We start from the raw sequence: 19,382 nt of genomic DNA on the forward strand, positions 1-19,382 counted from the left end.
CTCCAAAACAGATGTGTCCCTGTCTGGAAAAGGGAATGCACATGGCCGAGAGGAAGCTGCCTTGCTCAGTACAGAAAATGCTATAATTTGCCTGGGCGGACACCCACGCTCAGAAACATAGCTAGAAATATGTAGCTCCCAGAATGGACCATCCTTCCTTAACCAGCAAAAAAAAAAGAGGTTCAGGCTGGAGACAGTCAAGGAAGTCTTGTGGAACTATCCTCTCTTCTCCATCCACAGCCCAGTAAACCTTGTCCACTGAGATGACTTCACTTCTTGATACTACAGACATGTCACCTTTTTGGACACATGCACCTGAGTAATCCATGGGCATTTCAGATGGGAAATAACATGATTTTGTCTGTTTGTGTTTTAAGATTTTATTTATTTATTTGACAGAGACATAGTGAGAGAGCGAACACAAGTAGGAGGAGTGGGAAAGGGAGAAGAAGCAAGCTTCCCCGCCAAGCAGGGAGCCCAATGCGGGGCTCTATCCCAGGACCGGACCGTGGGATCATGACCTGAGCCGAAGGCAGAATTTAACAACTGAGCCACCCGGGCGCCCCATAAGATCCTTTTTCTTAAACTTCATCCCTCATCCCGAACTCTAAGGCCTCTCTCCTGACTTGCCAATTTTGGTCAATGACATTTCCATTCCCCCAGTGGACCACCCACTTTCGTCATCTGACTTTGTTTCTATTGCAGCCATGTTGAAGCAACCTCGCACCCTCGTGACACTGCCTCCCCCATCCAGTGGGAGCTTCAGAATCAAGACCTCCAGAGAGAAGCATCCTGGAGCTCTAGAATCAAGACAGGCCCCCAAACTGACAGTTGGCATTTAAATTCCCCAGAGCAAGTAGGGTCTTCGGTGGCCAGGTACAGGCTTCTGGAGGGTTACTCACACAAATATGGACTACGTGGTTCAAAAGACAGCCATGGACAAGACACGAGTCTTGTTCAACATGGAGATTATTGTATCAGCATCTGTCCTTGGTTCAGTATCCAAAGCAAGGACAGTCTTTTATGTGAGCAGTGAGAAAAGGTCCGCCTAGAATTACACAGCCCTGGTCACAATATTTCCCTGTCCTCAGATTTGCTGAGCACAGAGCAAGGGCAACACAGTTGCAGAGACATATCGTGGTGTAGTAGCTCTGTGGCCAATGCCTGCAGCCCCCTTCCCTAACACCTCCCCTCTCCCTGATAGTATGACATGAGTCTCCGTGTACAGTCACTTGCCTTTGGCCTTTTCTCTCATTTTCCGAAAGCCCATCAGACCAGAATGGAAGCCTTTCTGTGTTTTCCACCCTCTGGAATGAGTGGGAATTTGTAAACTACTGTGGGTGACCGAGGGCAGGACCATTCCCAGACAAAAATGAGCTGACAAAATTTCTCTTCTATTCCCTTACCCTTTTTCATGATTCTTCTTCCATGCTCTTCTCCATTAGCCTAGGTGTTTGGGGTGCTTGTTTGGTTTCTAGGCTCTCCCCAAACAATCCCTTACCCACATCTCCTGGTCCTAGGCCCCCAGAATCACTCAGATCTGTTTATCCTTCTTCCCACCCCCAGCTCCAGTAAAAAATCACAGCATTTAGGGCACTTGAGGGGCTCAGTTGGTTAAGCAATTCCCACTCTTGATTTGGGCTCAAGTCATGATCTGTTTTTGAGAAATCGAGCCCTGTGGGGTTCCATGCTAGGCATGGAGCATGCTGAAGATTCTCTCTCTCCCTCTTCCTCTTACCCTCCCCCCACCTCCACCTCCCCTCCCTGCCCCTGCTCTAAAAAACAAAAACAAAAACAAAGAAACCCCACCTCATTTGTGCCAAATTCTGGTCAGCTTTACAAAGTAGCAGTCCTAATCTGTCAACTGGACCCCCTTCATGGGTATATACCCCTTCCTCAGCCTTGGAAACTTAAAATTGGCCTCCTGAAAAACCTGGTCTGCATGACCATCCCAAGGTGATGCATAACCTTCTCGCCCAGGAAGAAGGGGTGATGATGATACCATGACATATATTTTGGGAATGACAAGATCCCAGGTAGCTCTCAACTTTTAAAGATATAATGTTCTCTGTGAATGCTATTATTATACTCTTTGATTACTGTGCTAAGCACCTGTCCTGACTCCTCCAGGATTTTCTGTGTAGGAAGATGTTCTGATATAACTGAAGCAGGGATCAACATTCAGTGATACATAACTGAGAACTTACGAGATTAAATAAAATAGAACAAGCAAGTTTTCTTAATGAGACCTCTGTTAAAGTAAAAGGTCACTGTATTAACTCAGACTCCTGCCTTTCTGCTGCTTTAAGGTCTTCAGTGATGGGACGCCTGGGTGGCTGAGTCCACTGAACATCTGCCTTCGTCTCAGGTCATGATCTCAGGGTCCTGAGATCAAGCCCCACGTCAGGGTCCCTGCTCAGCGGGGAGTCTGCTTCTCCCTCTTACTCTCCCTCCGTGTTCTCTCTCTCTCTCTCAAGTAAATACATAAAATCTTTAAAAATAAACAAATGAAGCCTTCAATGGCACCAAATGAGATGAACTCCCAAGCTGTTCGGGACATCTTACCATACCCTTCCCAAGCCAGCCTCTCCTCTGCCCACCTGGTAAAACCCGTCATTGTTTAGAGACCCTTTCAGATTTCACCCCTCACCTCTTAGCATTTATTCAACACAAATAAAGGAATTAACAACTAAATCCCCTTTATAATAAGTCAGCCTCCAAACAGATCAGCTGATGGAATTACCCATCTCTATGAAAGGTATCCATAAAAAAAAAAAAAGAAAGAAAGAAAGAAAGGTATCCATAGTTTATACCAAGGATCATCTCTGTTTTACTAGAGTTTTAAAAGGACAAATAATGTCTTAAGAAGAAAAGTGACTAGGAATGAATGGTTTTTCACCTCAGCTAGGATGTTTCTCCATCAGGATCTTTGACCTCTCAGGCTATTCAAATAAGACTACTGTTTCAGGGTAATGTGTGACGAGGCCCTACGATCCCCGGGCTACACACAGAATGGATGCTTGAGCACAGATACTCATCCTTGGATGACTTCTCAGAAGCTTCCACATGTGATACCCTTTCAAAGAAAAGAGGAATTCTCCGACAAGTACTTAGAGTTATTCTACCGAGTGACCAGAAAGTGACTGGGAAAACTGCCTCATGCTTTCAGTAAAAATCTAGCAAAAGCCAATAAAAGCCATAAAACTGGTCACGTTTTTTGATCCAGCAAATCCGTTTTTGGACAGTCACCTGTCCAAATAAGCACAAATAGTGACCCAATACAAAGCCTGCCTGTTTGCACCCAAACATGTGTACAAGAAACAAAGAAACATGTGAGAGGAACAGAAAAATCAGCTCTGCCGAGCTAAAGGGAGTGGAGCTACATCCACGGCAAGTGAAGGGCCGAGACAATAGACCTCCCTTCACTCTTAGGGGGCTAGTAAGCAAAGGACAATGCTTCTCTGGGATATGCTTAATGGTGCACAGCGGCACGTGTCACCTAGGTGGCAAAAGCTATGTGTATGCTGGGATACACATAGAAATTTCACAGAAATTTCTTACAGGTAAGTTTCTGTGAGAATCACATGAAACAAAATTGGGCCTGCATGTTACAGAGGCGAAGCCACGCAAATGGGTTACAACTCCCCAGGCTGCAGGCTGAACTCAGCGGGCCGCGGGTGAGCCATCTGGCCCGCTCGAAGGCCAGTTAAGGAAAAATTAAAATGTTTCTGAACCTTGTTTTTAATAATTGTATCTTTTCTTTTCGGAACTTTGGTGTCTGTGATATCGGTTAAATAGCCTTTTAATATATCTCATTTTCTGAGCCCCTTCTTCGTTTCTCCCTACTTTCCTTCTTTCCTTCCCTCCTTTCTTTCTCTCTTAAGTTTCAGATATTTTCTGACAAGCACATGCCGCTCTCTCTTATCTGCAATTCAGACCCTTTAAATACACTTTGAGAAGCTCAACTCCTGAATATACCAGTTAAGCCAGAGGTGTGAGGGATTTTAGGAACGCAGAAGTGAAAGGGCCCCACGATTCACCCACAGACTCAGAGAAGGAGAAAGTAGCCTAAAAGAGATTCTGAGTGGCTGAGAATCCTGGGAACAGAAGGAGCCTCCATCGTGGGAAGGAGGATGGTCTCCATGCCCCTGGAACAGGGCAGCATGGAGAAGGGCATGGTAGGTAAGTGGATACACATTCCTCTGTGAGGGACTGTTCTCCCTTAGCCACTCTGGTTGTCTTCATCTTCACGTGGAAAGGATGGTGGCATCTCTTAGGAGCTCAGGAAGGGCAACTAAAGATGTTAGTGAGCTGTCAGCTCTTGAGATAATGGATGGAGGAGGGTCAAGACCCATTTTCTTCATTGTCTCCATTACGACCTGAATGAGAGTACTCAGAAATGTTCAAGAACGAACAGATCACCCAAAATTAAAACAATGGAGGACTCCGTTGGGCTCTCACAAAGGATTGGCAATAAGTAGCAATGTTTAGATTTTCCAGGCTTACCACCTTGGGTCTCCAGACAGAGCACCTCTTTACCTAATGACCTCTTCATGGACACTCCTGCCCACTGGCCCGTAAAGTCTTTCCAATCCCTGGTTGAGCTCAGAGGGTTGAGTTAGAAGAAGATACAAGATACATATTAACACCTCCCACAAAATATAAAAGAATGGATTCAGCAGGGAAACCACCACTCCAAACCCATAAACAGTATGTAACACAGTCAGTCCTCTTCTCTCCTCGCTTATTTGTAAAATTGAGAAATGAAATTATAATGATGCAGCCCAAAGTCAACCCAACTCAGTTTCATTTCTTAGGCCATCAGTAGGTTGCCCTTTCCCACCATTCATGTCAGTTTCACTGTCATTGCTTAGAGTAATGCTAGGAATTTAGGATATACTTTTTTCTTAAAGGAGATTGTGTATGACTCTTTTTTTGTTGTTGTTCTTTGACATTTGTTATCAAACTAGAACACCGATTTTTAGATGCTGGAAACAACTCTCATATCTTCAGGAATTTTTGTTTTTAATTGTTGACATAGCCATTCAGCAAATGACAGATGCTGACTATGGGCTAGACACTGGGCGTGGAACCAAGTGAGACAGAGAACATCCACTGGCGCGGAGCCCACAATGGAAACAGGCAAACAAATAAACCGGCAATTCTCCTACGCTGTTACATGTCTGAAGTTCAGTACTTCTGTTTTATGTTTTATTTTTCTTACTCTTCTGATTGAGAACATGAGATAATTTCCAGAGTCAGCAAACCTTGAATGCAATAAAACCCAGTCTCCAAGGTAAGGGAGACGATGATCAAGAAGGATAGAGTTTGAACCTAGTTATTCAGAAGGTGAGTGTGTGTGTGTGTGTGTGTCAAGAGACACACAGATCTTTGTGCTGTCTGAATTCCTCAACACTGCCCTAGGCTAGGAAGAGCCTAATGCTAACAATCCCCTAATTCCAAGTGCCTCTCAGAAGACCTAAGTACCTAGTTTCATGGTTAACTGAGTTGTCTTCAGGGTTTAATTACATTGGAACGCTCACATTTTGTGTTTCTATTATTGTGGTTATTGTTGAACTATCACTCTCATTGTTATTCATTGACTTGCTTGATTTGCCAGTGTGACAGAGCCTGTCATAATCGTCTGTAATCGCTCCTTAGAGCAGCACATATTTGGGGTTTGAGTGAGTCGATGAGTGAGTGAGTTGTGTGTCCCCTCCACGTATAATCTCCAGAGTGCTGGGGCAGAAAGAGCACCTGACAGCAGGTGGAAGGAGGTTTACATCAAGGGTCCTTCATCCCCTGTTTGTGTGAACTTAGGGAAATTCCTGAATCTCTTAGACCTGCAGTTTCATATTCTGTTAGGGTGGTTATAGAAGAACTGTTGCATTATTTGGGGGAAGATTACATTAGGTGTGTGTGCATGTGTGTGTGTGTGTATGACTAGCAAACCTGGATGACTGACTGTCCCAGTTTGCATGGGACTGTCCAAGTTTTAATACTGAAAATCCTGAATCCCTGGGAAACCCTCAGTCCCATGCAAAAAGGACCGGTTGGCCATCCTATTCACTTCCTGAAGCTTGTAAGACTTTCTGGGTTGCTATTATCCTTAAAAAGGAAGTGTGAACTTCCAACCAGCCCCACTTCCTTCCTCAGTTTTACAGCTCTGAATATAGAAAGGACTCTAGTTTAGAAAGCAGCACCAAAACTTTACACAGACCCATCAACATCTAAATTACCTATAAGCTTTCATCATTTTACACCCGGTTTACATGGAAGACTTAAATATGCAAATTATAACTTCAGCTAAATGACAGTTATTTCACTGAATGACATACTAGGTTTTTAAAAACAGGAACTAGGAAAAGATTGCTTAGTTTTCCAGGCCCCTGGTAAGGCCCCTTTCCCCCTTTCGGTGGTTTATACTTTACTCTGTCTCTCATTTCTGATGCCCACTCCCTATCTTCCCACACATACATCTCAAATGTTGTATTCTTCTACTGAACTAAAACTTTCTGTCGGAACCCATCATAGCTCTGGTGGAAGGGATTTTTAAGGCAAAAAATCCTTTCTTGGGTAAATATTCTGGGAAGTTGAGTTTCCTCCAAATACTTACGCCCTTAGCCCACATGTGGTTTCCTGAGTTTCAAGCTATGGCACCTCTCTTGATTCTGCCATCAGTGGTTGTTAGGAAATAGTGTGCAAAAGTCATCCGGTGGGGTGCTGTGGAGGCTGAAGTGGGAGGGTTCTGGCTCTATTTCTCCTAAATGGAGAAAGGAAAATGCAGATTTACTTTCAGAAATCACAAGGAGACAGATTGATAGAGTTGAACACATAAAAGTTAACTCCTTCTTTATGCAGGAAATATTATAAACATAATTTTTAAACTGCAATCTAAAAGAATATTTGGCATAAGTATGACTCAGTTAGTGATCATAATATAGAAAGCATTAATATGTTAAAAAAGAAAGAAACTAAGATCCCATTAGGAAAAAAAATGAACAGACACTAAGATTAGATATAAGGCAAAGATATTCCCTCTCACCACTACTTTTCAACATCAAACTGGATGTTGCTAGTTTCTTGCTAATGCAATAAAACAAGAAAAGGAAATTAAAATGTATACATATTTTAAAGGAAGGTGCAGAACTTCCTTTGCTATCAGATGACATTATCGTCTATGTAGAAAATCTGGAAGAATTAATTTAAAAAAAAAGCAAACCTGAAACTAATAAGCAATTATACCTATGTTGCAGGATACAAGCTTCATACACAAAAGTCAATCACTTTCTTGTAATTAGCAATGAACAAGTAGAATTTGAAATTAAAAACACAATACTATTTACATTATCACCTCAAAAATTGAAATACTTAGGTATAAATCTAACAAAATAAGTGTAAGATCTACATGAAGAAAACTATGAATCTCTGATGAATGAAATCAAAGAAGATACATGTTCATAGATAGGAACACTAAATCATATCAGTTCTCCCAAATTGATCTACAGATTCAACACAATGGATGTTTGTGGATGTTGACAAGCATTCTAAAGTTTATATGGAGAGGCAAAAGACCCAGAACAGCTAACCTGATATTAAAGGAGAAGAACAAATATGGAGGACTGACACTACTTGACCTTAAGACTCACTATAAAGCTATAGTAATCAAAACAGTATGGTATTGATGAAACACTAAACAAATAGATCAATGGAACAAAATAAAGAGGCTGGAAATAAACCCCCATGAATATAGTCAACTGATCTTTGACAAAGGCTCACAGGTAATACAATGAAGCAAAACTAGTCTTTCAACAGATAGTGGTAGAACAATAAATCCCTGAGTTGTATGATAGAATTACCTACTGGTAATTCTACCTATTCGAATTACCAAAATCCAGAACACTGACCACACCAAATGCAGTGAAGATGAAGCAACAGGAACTCTCTTTCATTGCTCTTGGGGAACTCAAAATGGTATGACCACTTTGGAAGACAGATTGGCAGTTTCTTATAAAGCTAAAAATAATCTCACCATATAATTCAACATCATCCTCCTTAGTATTAACTCAAAGGAGTTGAAAAAGTAATATCTATACAAAAACTTGCACATAGACATTTATAGCAGTTATTCATAATTGTCAAAAGTTGGAAGCAACCAAGATGCCCTTCAGTATGTGAATAGATTTACTGTGGTACATCCAGGCAATGAAATATAATTCAGTCCTAATTAGAAATGAGCTATCAAGCCATAAAAGACATGGAGGATTATTATATGCATATTACTAGGTGAAAGAAGCCAGTCTGAAAAGGCTACACCCTGTATGATTCCAACTATATGACATTCTGGAGACTAAGAACAGTGATTGCCAGGGGTTAGGGGTCAAGGGAAGAGATGACAGAGTGGAGCACAGGGATATCCAGGGTAGTGAAAATACTTTGCATGATACTTTAATGAAGGATACAGATCATCATACATTTGTGCACACCCATAGAATACACAACACTAAGAGTGAACTCCTAATGTAAACTATGGACTCTGATTCTAATGTCCCAACACAGGTTATCAATTTTAAAAACCATACCCTCTGGTGAGGGATTTTTATAATAGAGGAAGCTATGCATGTGTGGGGCCAGGAGGAATATGGGAAATCTCTCTACCATAGCTCCTCCCTTAACCACAGTTTTGCTTTCTGAGATTCCAGTTACCCATGGTCAACTGTGGTCCAGAAGCAGATGATCATCCTTCTGACATATCATCAGAAAGTCAATAGTGGCCTAAAGCTATGTCACAATGCCTACGTCATTCACCTCATTTCATTTCCTCATGTAGGCTCTTCATCATCATGAAGGGTAAGTACAATAAGATCTTTAGAGGGAGACCACATTCATGATTTTATTACAGTGTATTGTTATAATTGTTCTATCTCATTATTAGTTGTCATTATTCATCTCTTATTGCCTAATTTATAAATCAAACTCTATCACAGGTATGTGTGCATAAGAGAAAACATAATATATACAGGGTTCAGTCTGATCTGTGGTTTCAGGCATGCACTGCAGGTCTTGGAATGCATGCCCATGGATAAGGGGAGGCTATTGTATCCTCCTCACAACTTTGCTGTGAACCTAAAACTCATCTAGAAAAATCATCTTTTAAAAATGAGCAGACACAACCAGGAAATCCCCAAGTAGGAAATGAATGGACAAAGAAAATGTTCAATTTCATAAGTAAAAATTAAAATGAACCATCCAGAAACTATTATCTGCTTATCAAATGATCAGTCATAAAACCTAAAACTCCATGCTGCTGTGAGTGGGGTAGAAAGTGAAATGGTCATTCAGGGTGTCCTGAGGGTAAGCTGGTTTGACCTCTTTGGAATTACACATTGTTTCTTCCTTTTTGTATTTTTAAATGAAGTATAGTTGATATTCGATATTATATTAGTTTCAGATATACAACATAGCAATTCGACATTGATATGTTAATATCCTCACAGCCACTCTCTCATGTGGATACCTTCACTCATCGTTTCTCTGTTGCAACATCGATTTGTTTTCTCAGTGAGCAAAATTATACTTTCATCAAGCTTACTTTGGGGTTCTGATGAGAAGGGAGATAAAGGATCTGAAAATTTTCTGCTCTTTGCCAAATACATATTTGCATATAGAAGATAAGGAGGGGAGGGAAAGGGACCTTGAGGATTTAGGTCAGGACAACTGGGAAAACACTCCTCTTTTGAATATGAAAACCCCTGGATGGGAAGAAGACTCTAACAACAAGAGTGAACACTAGCCAAGTGTTGATGGCAACTGGATACCAGGTACCACTCTGCCAACTATCTTTTATCAATTTTATCACTGTATTCCTGACTAGAATAAGGTGCAATTGTTCTTGAAATGGAGGCAGAGAGGTCTCTGGAAAGATCTGCTTTTATGGCCCACTGCCAGGATTCAAGCCCAGACATTGCTACTATTCAATGAGCCCTTTACTTGGTTTCTAGTTTGTTTCTAGTTTCTAGGTGTTGGCAAGGATATGCAGGTAAAATGATGAGCTAAGGCAAAGTAAAATATTCAAGCTAGACATGGAGAGTCTGGAGTGTGCTGCAAAGATGAGAGAGTTGGTGCTGGCATGTGCACACACACACACACACACACACACACACACACAAACTGCTTTTTGGACAGATACCATTCCTCCCTGTTAACTGGAAGCTTCTAGGGGTCCAGGATGGTATCATGAACATTTTGGTTATCTTTACAGGGCCAAGGAGTCTCCCCAGAGTGTAAAAATAATAAATATTTGTGAAACACATGAGACCGTGTCTATGAAACACGGAATTTTCCACTCACAGTATTATTCTTGATGCCCTAAATTTCTTACCAAAGAGCAAACAATAAACCCAATAGTATTTGTGATGGTGAATTTCATGTGTTAACTTGGCTTGCCCATGATACCCAGATATTTGGTCAAATATTATTCTAGATGTTTCTGTGAAGATATTTCTAGATAAGATGAACATTTAAATTACAAGACTTTGGGTAAAGCAGATTACCCTTCATAATGTGGGTAGGAGTCCTCCAATCAGTTGAAGGTCTTTGTAGAAAGAGACTGACATCCGCAAAGGAAAAGGGAATTCTGCTAACAGACAGCCTTCAGACTTGAACTGTGACTGCACCCTGAGTCTCTAGCCAGCTGGCCTCACTACAGAGTTTGGACTTGCCAGCCCCCAGAATCGCATGAGTCAATTCCTTAAAATAAATTTCTTTTTATATATGTATATATACACACATTATACACATCCTATCAGTTTTGTTTCTCCAATGAACCCTAACTAATACAATATTTACCTGGTTCTTTCTTTGTCCTGAATCTGCTACCCACTATGCATAAACACTACTCGTGACTCTGTTTCCCCAATATTAACCAGACACCCACTATGTGGCCAGGAGCTAGAGTTGCAAAAGGTCAACTAAGAGGCATCAAGAAACCCACAGTCTGAACTTGCCTTTGACCATGACCCTTTGCAGAAATAGACTGCTTCTCAAACCTCTATAGTCATGGCCACACCATGAGAATTCATGAACATAAATGTAAGTTTGGGTCACCTCCGTGTTGTGAGGAGAGGACCATGATGACTTAAAAATAAAAATACAAAGTGGAGGAGCTTCCAGGTGGCATATGTTGGTAGGCAGCACACTGAGAGATGGTGTGCAATCTCCAGCTCTTTCCCACCCTGTGCATCTCTTCCAGTTGGCTGTTTCTGGGTTATAGCCTCATCATAAACCAGCAACCTAGAGCAAGATGGCAGAAGAGTAGGAGACCTAAATATTGTCAGGTCCCCAGACTTCAGTTAGTTAGTTATCAAACCATTCTGAACACCTACAAACTCAACAGGAGATTGAAAAGAAGAAGAGCAGCAATTCTAGGAACAGAAAAATGATGATTTTCTGGAAGGTAAGATATGCGGAGAAGTGAATCTGAGGTGATATATGGGAAGATAAACCACAGGGGGAGGGGCAAGCAGTGGAGCAGCAGAGCACAAAATCAGAACTTTTAGAAGCCTGCTCCACTGAGGGACATCGCTCTAGAGGATAAGCAGTGGGTGGAATCCTTGCAGGGACAGGATGGTCTCAGGACCCTTGGGTACACAAAAAGACTAGGGGTGTCTGAGTGCGGGAGAGCTCCCAGGTATTGGAGCAGGGAAGCCAGTGCAGAAACAGAGCTAAGGAGGGGCTCTCAGCTTGGGGTTACCATAAACTGTGATTCAAGGCACAGTCAGGCCACTGCTCTTCAAACAGGGACCCCACAAGTGGCAGATCTGGGGAGACTCACCTTCCTTCTCTGGGAGGAGCAGCCGGAATCTGCTGGGTTTGGAAACTCCAGATGGGGCTGTGCGCCACAGATAGAAACGCTTGGTCACAGGCTGGGTGAGCATGGAGTGCAGCAGACACGAGGGAGATGGGAGAGATTGACTGCTTTTCTCTGAGGGCACACTGAGAAGTGGGGCCTTGAGCTCTTGGCTCCTCCAGGGCCAGAGATTGGGAGGCTGCATCTTCATTATTCTCCTCCAAAGCTGTAAGAAAAGCATTCAGGGAACAAAAGATACCGAGAGTGAACCTGAGCAGATTACTTATCCTGGCCCCTGGCAAGGGTGGTGCAAGTCTGCCTTAGGTAAAGACATTTGAGAATCACAGCAACAGGTGCCTCCCCCAGAAGATCAGCAAGAACATCCAGCCAAGACCAAGTTTGCTGATCAATGAGAGCTGTGGAACTCCAGAGCTACAGGAATGCAGCACAGAGAATTCATGACTCTTTCCCCATGATTTTTTAGTCTTTCAAAGTTAAATTTTTTTCTTATTCTATTTTTTAAGTTTTTTCCTTTTTCCTAACTTAACCTTTTAAAAATATTTTATCTTATCAATACCTTTTTTAAAAATCTTTTAAAATTTTCATTGTTATAGTCATATCCTATCCCTTCATTGTATTTAACCTTCTTTTTTTTTTGTATACATATAGGTTTTTCTTCCTTTAAAATTTTAGGATAGAGTTTCTTCTAACAGATCAAAATATACCCTAAATTTAGCACATGGCTTTGTTCTAGTATGCAGCCTGATTACATTCCTTCCTCTTCTTTTTTTTTTTTTCTTTTTTCAACCAACTTCTTATCTTATCAATTCCTTTTTAGATTTAGAATCCTTTTTAATTTTCACCTTTACAGTCATATGCCATCCCTTCATCATGTTTACCCTTATTTTTGTATATATATATAAGTTTTCTTTCTTTAAAATTTTGGGAGACAGTTTCTTCTAACAGACCAAAAATCAAGTGTGTGGTTCTGTTATATTCACCAGTCTAATAAATATAATTTTTAAAATGTTTCTTTCTCCTTTCTTCTCCCCCTGGTTTTGGGTCTATTCCGATTTGGTTATTGTATATTTTTCTGGGTTGTTGCTACCCTTTTAGTATTTTGTTCTCTCATTCACCTATTCTTTTCTGGATAAAATAACAAAACAAAACAAGAGGCAGTATTGATGGCTAGGGACCTAATCAATACAGACATTAGTAAGATTTCAGAACTGGAATTAAGAATGATAACTATAAAGATGCTAGCTGGACTCAAAAAAAGCATGGCACATACTAGAGAATCCCTTTCTGTAGAAACAAAAGAACTAAAAGCTAACCAAGTTGCAGTCAAAACTATTAATGAGGTGTAATCAAAACTGGGGGTTCTTACTGTTAGGATAAATGAGATAAAAGACAGAATGAGATAAAAGAGAGAATTAGTGATATAGGAGATGAAATGATGGAGAATAAAGAAGCTGAGAAAAAGAGAGACAAACAACTACTGAACCATGAAAGGAGAATTTGAGAGATAAGTGACACCATAAGATGAAGCAATATTAGAATAATTGGGATCCGAGAAGAAGAAGAAAGAGAAAGCGGGGGCAGAAGGTATATTGGAGCAAATTATAGCAGAGAATTTCCTTAATTTGGTGAAGGGAACAAGCATCAAAATCCAGGAGGCACAGAGAATCCCCCTCAAAAGCAATAAAAATAGATCCACACCTCATCATCTAATAGTAAAACTTACAAGTCTCAGTGACAAAGAGAAAACCCTGAAAGCTGCTTGGGACAAGAGGTCTGTAGCATACAATATTATTAGATAAAATATTAGATTGGCAACAGACCTATCCACAGAGACCTGGCAGGCAAAAAAGGACTAGCATGATATAGTCAAAGCACTAAACAAGAAAAATATACAGCCAAGAATACTATATCCAGCTAGGCTGTCACTAAAAATAGAAAAAGAGATAAAAAGCTTCCAGGACAAACAAAAACTAAAAGAATTTACAAACACCAACCCAGCCCTACAGGAAATATTGAAAGAGGTCCTCTAAGCAAAGAGAGAACCTAAACGTAATAGACCAGAAAGGAACAGAGACAATATACAGTAACAGTCACCTTGTAGGCAATACAATGGCACTAAATTTTTCTCTCTTGTTAGTTACCCTGAATGTAAATGGGTTATCTGACACAGGGTATCAGAATGGATAAAAAACAAACAAACATCAATATGCTGTCTGCAATAGACTCATTTAGACCCAAAGACACCTCCAGATTTAAAGTGAGGGGGTGAAAAACAATTTACTGTGCTAGGGGACACCAAAAGAAAGTGAGGTGACAATCCTTATATCAGATAAATTAGATTTTAAGCCAAAGACTATAATAAGAGATGAGGAAGGACATTATATCCTACTTAAAGGGTCTGTCCAACAAGAAGATCTAGCAATTTTAATTATCTATGCCCCTAACATGGGAGCAGCCAATTATATAGATCAATTAATAACCAAATCAAAGAAACACATTGACAATAATACAAAAACAGTAGGGAATTTTAACACCTCCATCACTGAAATGGACAGATCATCCATGCAAAACATCAACAAGGAAATATAGGCTTTAAATGACACACTGCACCAGATGGACCTCACAGATATATTCAGAACATTCCACCCCAAAGCGACAGAATACACATACTTCCCTAGTGCACATGGAACATTCTGCAGAATAGATCACGTCCTGGGTCACAAATCAGGTCCCAACTAGTACCAAAAGACTGGCATCATTCCCTGCCTATTTTCAGAAGACAATGCTTTGAAACTAGAACTCAACCACAAGAGGAAAATTGGAAATAACTCAAATATATGGAGGCTAAAGAGCATCCTACTAAAGAATGAATGGGTCAACCAGGAAATTAAATAATTTTTAAAAATTCATGGAAACAAATTAAAATTAAAACACAACTGTTCAAAATCTTTGGAACACAACAAAGGCAATCCTGAGAGGAAAGTACGTAGCAATACAAGACTTTCTCAAGAGAAAAGAAAGTCTTAAAACACAACCTAACCCTACACCTAAAGGAGCTGGAGAAAGAACAGCAAAGAAAGCCTAAACCCAGCAGGAGAAGAGAAATAATAAAGATCAAAGCAGAAATCAATGAAATAGAAACCAAAAGAAGAGTTGAACAAATCAACAAAACTAGGAGCTGGTTCTTTGAAATAATTAATAAGACTGATAAATCACTGGCCAGACCTAACAAATTAAAGAGAAAGGACCCAAATTAATAAAATCATGAATGAAAGGGGAGAGATCACAACCAATACCAAAGAAATACAAACAATTGTAAGACCATATTATGAGCAACTATACACCAGCAAATTTGACAATCTGGAAGAAATGGATGCATTCCTAGAGACATGCAAATTACAAAAACTGAACCAAGAAGAAATAGAAAACCTGAACAGACCCTTTACCAGGAAGGAAATTGAAGCAGTATTCAAAAATCTCCCAATAAACAAGAACCCAGGGTCAGATGGGTAATTCTACCAAACATTTAAAGAAGAATTAATACCTATTCTCCTGAAACTGTTCCAAAAAACAGAAATGGAAGCAAAAGTTCCAAACTCATTTTATGAGGCCAGCATTACCTTGATTCCAAAAGCAGACAAAGAACCCATCAAAGGAGAATTACAGACCAATATCCTTGATGGATGCCAAAATTCTTACCAAAATATTAGCCAATAGAATCCAATAGTACAGGGACGCCTGGGTGGCTCAGTTGGTTGGACAACTGCCTTCAGCTCAGGTCATGATCCTGGAGTCCCGGGATCGAGTCCCGCATCGGGCTCCCAGCTCCATGGGGAGTCTGCTTCTCTCTCTGACCTTCTCCTCATTCATGCTCTCTCTCACTGTCTCTCTCTCAAATAAATAAATAAAATCTTAAAAAAAAAAAAAGAATCCAATAGTACAATAAAAAGATTATTCACCAGGACCAAGTGGGATTTATTCCTGGGCTGCAGGTTTGGTTCAACATCCCAAATCAATCAATGTGATACACTACATAAATCAAAGAAATGACAAGAACAATATCATCCTCTCAAGAGATGCAGAAAAAGCATTGACAAAATACAACACCTTTCTTGATTAAAACTCTTCAGAGTGTAGGGATAGAGGGTATATACCTCAATATCATAAAAGCCATCCTGAAAAAACCGACAGCAAATATCATTCTCAATGGGAAAAAACTGTGAGCTTTTCCCCTAAGGTCAGGAACATGGCAGAGCTGTCCACTATCACCACTGCTATTCAACATAGTACTAGAAGTCCTAGCCTCAGCAATCAGACAACAAAAAGAAATAAAGGGCATCCAAATAAGCAACAAAGAAGTCAAACTCTCACTGTTTGCAGATGATATGATACTTTATGTGGATAACCCAAAAGACTCCACTCCAAATCTGCAGAACTCATACGGGAATTCAGTAAAGTGTCAGGATATAAAATCAATGCACAGAAATCAGTTGCATTTCCATACACCAACAACAAGACAGAAGAAAGAAATTAAGGAGTCAATCCCATTTATAACTGCATCCAGAACCATAAGATACCTAGGGAAAAAACCTAACTAAAGAGGCAAAGAAGCTATACTCAGGAGACTATAAAGTACTCATGAAAGAAATTGGAGACACAAAGAAATGGAAAAACAAGCTATGCTCATGTATTGGAAGAACAAATATGGTGAAAATGTCTATTCTACTTAGTTAAATGTCTATCTACACATTTAATTCAATCCCTATCAAAACACCATAAATTTTTTTCAAAGAAATGGAACAAATAATCTTAAAATTTATATGGAACCAGAAAAGACCCTGAATAACCAGGGGAATGTTGAAAAGGAAAACCTGAGTTGGCAGCATCACAATTCCAGAATTAAAGCTCCATTACAAAGCTGTCACCATAAGGACAGTATGGTACTGGCACAAAAACAGACACATAGATCAATGGAACAGAATAGAGAGCCCAGAAATGGACCCTCATCTCTATGGTCAACTAATTTTTGACAAAGCAGGAAAGAATGTCCAATGGAAAAGAGACAGTCTCTTCAACAAATGGTGTTGGGAAAATTGGACAGCCACATGCAGAAGAATGAAACTGGACCATTTACTTACACCACACACAAAAATAGACTCAAATGGATGAAAGACCTCAATGTGAGACAGGAAGCCATCAAAATCCTAGAGGAGAACATAGGCTTCAGCCTCTTTAACCTCATCCTCAGCAACTTCTTCCTAGAAACATGGCCAAAGGCAAGGGAACCAAGGGCAAGAATGAACTATTGGGACTTCATCAAGATCAAAAGCTTTTGCACAGCAAAGGAAACAGTCAACAAAACCAAAAGACAATTGACAGAATGGGAGAAGATATTCACAAATGACATATCAGATAAAGGGCTAGTATCCAAAATCTATAAAGAACTTATCAAACTCAACAGCGGAAGAACAAATAATCTAATCAAGAAATGGGGAGAAGACGTGAACATACATTTCTGCAAAGAAGACATCCATATGGTCAACAGACACATGAAAAAGTGCTCAACATCACTTGGCATCAGAGAAATACAAATCAAAACCACAGTGAGATACCATCTCACACTAGTCAGAATAGCTAAAATTAACAAGTCAGGAAACAGTAAATGTTGGCGAGGTTGTGGAGAAAGGGGAGACCTCCTACACTTTTGGTGGGAATGCAAGCTGGTGTTGCCACTGTGGAAAACAGAATGGAGGTTCCTCAAAAAGCTGAAAATAGAGCTACCCTATGACCCAGCAATCGCACTACTGGGTATTTACTCAATTTGTATTGAGATACAAATGTAGTGATCTGAAGGGGCACGTGCACCTGAATGTTTATAGCAGCAATGTCCACAATAGTCAAACTATGGAAAGAGCCAGATGTCCATTGACAGATGAATGGATAAAGAAGATGTGGTACATATATACAATGGAATATTATGCAGCCATCAAAAAAATGATCTCTTGCTATTTGCAATAATGTGGATGGAACTAGAGGGTATTAAACTAAGTGAAGTAAGTCAATCAGAGAAGGAAAATTATCATATGATCTCTCTGATATGAGGAATTTGAGAGGCAGAGCGGGAATGGAGAGAAAAAATAAAACAAGATGGGACTGGGGAGGGAGACAAGCCATAAGAGTGAGACTCTTAATCTTGGGAAACAAACTGAGAGTTCTTGAGGGGTTGGGGGGGGGGGTAGAGATAGAGCCACTGGGTTATGGACACTGGGGAAGGTATGTGCTATGGTGAGTGCTGTAAATTGTATAAGACTGATGATTCACAGTCTCATACCCCTGAAGCAAATAATACATTGTGTGTTAATAAAATAAAATAATATATGTTAATAAAATGAAATGAAATAAAATAAATGCAGAGTGGAGATAATAGATTCAGGTCTAAAGCAGAAAAAAAGCATAGTCTATAAGATTTAAGCTAGGGACCAAGAAGTGGCAAGAGTAGAGAAAAGAAGCTGGTAGAGAAGCAGAGATGAGTCAAAGCTGATGAGGCTAGCTCAGAATAATGTATCAGGGCTATCACATAGAAGGGTTGGATCCAAGGAGGACAAGGCACCATTTGGGGATGATGTTACTGACCAGGCCACCAGGATGTCCAGAACCTCATCTGGACTGCAATATCTAGCCTGAACTCAAGGGCACAATCCAGAGAAGTGAAACAGAAAAGACATGATTACTTCTTCACTATCTAGGGGAATTGAGAGAGGAGGTTGCAGCTTGGACCAGGAATAGAAGAGTTGTTTAGAAAATGAAAGAGACAAGCAATATAAAATTCTATGGTGTTAAACCAGAGCCAGCTGGTGAGAATAAGACTGCAACTAAGCTACATGGGTAAAGTATTGGGGCACATAGTAGATGCTCAACAAATATTTGCTGGGAAAAATGAATGGATGAACCAGTGAAATCCTTGAGATATGGGGCCAGCTGAATGAAAGAGGAAAACCAAAAGAAAGTAGAATGAAGGGCTGGATGCCAAGGAGGAGACCTCTAGATGGTGAGTGGTGGGAAGTTACCACTTCTGCTGGGGACTTTCTGCTGGGGACTGCTTGCTTCCTCATGCTGGTCCCATCCTGTGTTGCTCAGGTCAGTCTGACTTCTCAGTCCCAGCATCTGGGACGCACATCTGTCCCAAAGCTCAGGCTCAATCCTGCATTTGCAGATAACACTCAGGTATTCTTGAAGCTATCCAGAGCTGGTACTCTCCTTTTTCTCCTTTTTAAGATTTATTTATTTATTTGACAGAGAGAGACAGCACAAGCAGGGGGAGCAGCAAGCAGAGGAAGAGGGAGAATCGGGCTCCCCACTGAGCAGGGAACCCAATGTGGGTCTTGATCCCAAGGCCCTGGGACCATGACCTGAGCCAAGGGCAGATGCTTAACCGAAGAGACACCCAGGCACTCCCTTTTTCTCCTTTTCTGAAGCAGTTTTGTAATTATGTAAGTAATATCTGGTCATTTAT

Source organism: Mustela putorius, unplaced genomic scaffold, assembly GCF_011764305.1.
Source record: "Mustela putorius furo isolate JIRA1106 unplaced genomic scaffold, ASM1176430v1.1 tig00003858_pilon_pilon_pilon, whole genome shotgun sequence".
Classification (NCBI taxonomy): domain Eukaryota; kingdom Metazoa; phylum Chordata; class Mammalia; order Carnivora; family Mustelidae; genus Mustela; species Mustela putorius.